A 4,360-nucleotide genomic window follows, 5' to 3' on the forward strand; every position below is an offset into this window, starting at 1 on the left:
CTTCGTCCCTGCTCACCGCTTTCATGACCCTGATAGGGTGGTATGTCTTCCTTCACATGCCCTATGGAATCACTACGGGCAGTGAAGTCTTCCAGCGTTGCATGGAGCAACTGTTTGCAGGCTATCCCTGCAAAATCATCGTCGATGACATCCTGGTGTGGGGCCGTACCAAGGAAGAACATGACCAGCGACTGCACCAGGTACATGAACGGGCCTGTGCTTTGAACCTCAAGCTCAACCCAGACAAGTGAAAGTTTAGAGTTACAGAAGTGGTTTACATGGGCCACATGCTCAAGGCGTCAAACCAAATCCGAATAAAATAACTGCCATCCAGCAAATGCTGGAATGGCTGACCAACAGGCACTGCAGTGCTTCCTGGGGATGACCAACTACCTGTCTAAATTTGTTCCGCAATACAGTGAAACCACAGCGGCTGCTGTTGATCGATTGAAGACCATGCTGACAAATCCACCGGTCCTGCAATACTTCAACGTGCATGATCTGGTAGTCCTCTCTGCTGATGCTTCACAGAGTGGTCTAGGGGCCGTGTGCCTCCAACACCGCAGACCGGTGGCTTTTGCTTCCAGGGCTCTCACTGACACTGAAACCAGGTATTCACAAATTGAGAAAGAACTGATGGCACTGCTGTTCGCCTGCAACCGTTTCCATGACTTCATCTATAGCCGACCATCAGACTCTCATCACCATACTGAAGAAGCCCATCCACTCTGCTTCTTCCTGTATTTAGGGCATGATGCTCAAGCTGCAGCAGTACAACCTGGATGTCATATATAAGCGAGGCAAAGAAATGTACGTTTCTGATGCTCTGTCTCGAGCCTTCCTTTCGACTACTGACATGAACACTGCTGAGGATGACTATGAGGTCATGGCTGTGGAGGTGCTCCCTACCAAGCGGCTGGAAGAGCTGCGTGTTGCTACACTTGTGGATGATCTTTGTCAGCGTCTCTCTGCTGTAATTCTCAATGGCTGGCCACCCTTTGCCAAGGAACTGCTGCACTGCCTTCGCTGCTTCTACTGTATGAGAGATGAGCTCACCGTGTCTGATGGTGTCATCCTGCAGGGTCATCGCTTCATGATTCCGGCTGCCCTTCAGACGTTCTACACCCAGCAGATGCACCAGGGCCATTCCGGCCTGGAGGCTTAGCTTGTGAAACCATGTTCTAGCCCTCCATATACGGTGACATTGACCGTGCTGTCTCATTTTGTGCACCCTGCAATGCCTTGTGTCCACACCTGCCATGGGAGCCCATGCTGCTCCATGACATTCCTGATCTTCTGTGGTCCATTCTTGCGGCTGATCTATTCTAATGGAGGGGGAAGTAGTACCTGGTACTAGTTGACTCCTATTCAGGATGGTTCGAGATAAACTACTTGCCCAGCACCACAAGTCACATGGTCATTGCATAGCTGAAGATACACTTTGCAGCACATGGCACCCCACAGCAGCTGATCACTGATAATGCCATGCAATTCAAGAGTAGAGAGTTCAAGGACTTTGTGAATGCATGGGACTTCCAGCACATCACTAGTAGTCCACACTACCCAAAGTCAAATGGATTGGCAGAGCGTGCAGTCCGCTCTGCAAAGCACCTAATGGAGAAGTGTGCACGAGATGGATCGGACATATACTTGGCACTGTTAAACTTGAGAAACACGCCCCGAGATGGACTTACATCCCCTGCACAGTGCCTATTAGCACGGCGCACCCGCACAGGCATCACAATAGCAAAGCAGCTCCTGCAACCCAGAGTAGAGCCACAGGTATGGGAGAACATCAGCAAGCACTGAATGGCTGCCAAAGTTTCTTATGACAGATCAGCATACCGCCTGCCGCCACTATCTCCAGGCCAGCCTGTCCACATGCAAAGCGAGCAAGGATTTGAAAGAATGGCAGTGGTTCAGCATCCTGCAAGTCATCCAAATAGCTACGTGGTACAGTCTGATAATGCCCTCTATGAACGCAACCGCTGCCATCTGTTAAGAGTACCTGAAGAAAGCTCTACACAGCCTGACTCATCGGTTGCTACCACAGCTGCAACCAATGTCAGTGATGATTCGCATTGCAAGGACAGTCCTTCCTCAGAGACCACTTCTGAAGTAATTTAGCTCTCTGGTGTCACAGCGGACATGCCTATAGGTTCCCAGTGTACCATTACCAATTTGGGCCATGTGTCCAAACCCAACCCAAAGTTCTAAAACTTTATTATATAATGTATTTTCTTTTGTTCACGCCTAACATTGTCAAGTTGTTGCACTTGTTTCATCTATGTTCTGCATCCTTCCAGTTTGAAATGGGGGATGTAAATGCATGCTGTGCATCATGGGAGATGACGTCATGCCGAGGTCACTCACTTCCTGTTTGTCTCCTGTTACTTCCACTTGGTGTCTGGCTCACGCTGAGTAAAGAACTGTATTACATTGATGCTGCAAGTGTCGTCCAGATTTTGTTGTTACACATCTACACAGACAACCTCTGCTCCTGCCTAAAGCACAATGGTTACTGTGGGCCTAGATTACCCCTAACCTCTTTTTGTTTGTACTTGTTGAGCCCGAATTGCTCTGCCATTAAGGGGGAGATGTACTAAGGAGTGAAAAGAGTGGAGACGTGAGCCAGTGGAGAAGTTGTCCATGGCAACCAATCAGCCTCCCTGTATAATTCACTGCTTAGTACATCTCCCCCATGGGCATATCCAGAACTTTGTGGGCCACATAGCAATATTTTGAAGGGGCCCCCATCCCAATGCTTCTATAGAGAGACTTCTCTGTAGCAGTTGTTAATTTTCTGCCCTATAATAGTGCCCTAGTTCATTTTCTGAACCATAGTAGAGCCTAATTTAATGTTATGCCCCATAGTAGTGAAAGAAAGTAGAGTTGATTCTACACAGTATAAATCAAAATGTAATTTCATGGGTAAATTTGAAAATAACATGATTGGGACCAACATATGTATAATGCTTCCTTTTTCAAGGCAATAACTGTGGTTTGTGGTGCACCCTAGAGTCAAAGAAATTATGTATACCTGTATGTACAGAGAGAAATGAAGACTCTTGTGTTGGGGCACTCTTGAATAAATTGTATGAATATAAAATATTGAAACTTTATTGATATTCATTAAAAACCTTTCCTATTGATGGCCGTCTCTTTCATCCAGTTTATAAACTATGGGATATGTCACAGCTGGTCATTGAGTGATTGTAATGTCCTGCAAATCACTGTAGTAGTCAGCTGTAGTTTGTTAGTTCACAAAGTGAAGAAGAAATAATAATAACAATAATAATAATAATAATGATGATGATAATACATCAACTATATTATAGCTAATATATAAAGTAATCACAATCTGGCAAAATATGTATGCAGTTCAAGGGGAGCCTGTATATATAATCGATAAGGTACAAATGACCATCAAAGGCTTATACTGATCTGCATTGATCAAATAATAAATTTTTCACACTCAACATATATAGTACCTGGTAAAGGAAATGTGTATTGTGGTGATGATAACCATAAATACACTGTTGTGTCTTCTAGCCTTTACAAAGTATTAGGTAGAGAAAAAATGAAAGGAAGGAGAGGTGATGAATTCCCTTGGTGCCTACTGTCCCCTATGGCTTCTACTTACCAGCCAGAAGGAAGACAGATTGATTCTGCTTTTACTCTGGAATTTCCTTCATGACCCCTGATGATGTAAACCAGTGCAGGGGGAAAAAATGGGGAGTCCTTTGTGATGAGAGTTCAATGAAAGGAAGGTGTAAGTTAGAATTAATACACTGAGCATGGCACAGAAAATTTACAATGTTATGATGAAATGTATAGATGTGCCCAAAGAACCAGCAGATAATAGTAATAGTAGCTCGCTAAAATAAGAGAATTAGTCCTGACACCTGGCACGGCAAATGACCATGTGATGGGTCCCTATTGATTCTACAGCACCATGTATTCCCTGGTGGTCTCCCAAACAGGTACTGGCAAGGCCCAACACTGTATTGATTCCAAGATTGGATGGGATCAGGCACAACCAGTGTGGTATGGCTGTAGAATTGTGGGAATCCTCTTTAACAGATGTAACATAGAAAGATAGTAGTCTTAAAGCGAGCTAATTAGGCTGGATTAAATGTCTGCCAGAAATAGTAAACAGTAATAATACTGAAATTGAGAAAATAGAGAGTGGGAAGGAGAACCCCAAAATAGTAGCTATACTGCTTTTAGTAATTCAAAGGTGCCCTGGATATGGGGCAATATATGATAGTATCACATAAGGTTATCAATCAAACACAAAATTACACAGTTTAGGTAAATGAAGAAAATTGATAATAATTGAAAAAATTCATGATTTTAC

The 4,360-nt window shown here is 44.2% G+C and overlaps 1 pseudogene; it reads right to left on the minus strand.

The window, feature by feature from the left end:
- Positions 1 to 3,942: 3,942 nt before the first annotated feature.
- LOC134912142 (5S ribosomal RNA) lies at positions 3,943 to 4,061 on the minus strand (annotated as a pseudogene).
- Between the last annotated feature and the right edge of the window lie 299 nt (positions 4,062 to 4,360).

The sequence above is a fragment of the Pseudophryne corroboree genome, chromosome 4 (assembly GCF_028390025.1).
Source record: "Pseudophryne corroboree isolate aPseCor3 chromosome 4, aPseCor3.hap2, whole genome shotgun sequence".
Classification (NCBI taxonomy): domain Eukaryota; kingdom Metazoa; phylum Chordata; class Amphibia; order Anura; family Myobatrachidae; genus Pseudophryne; species Pseudophryne corroboree.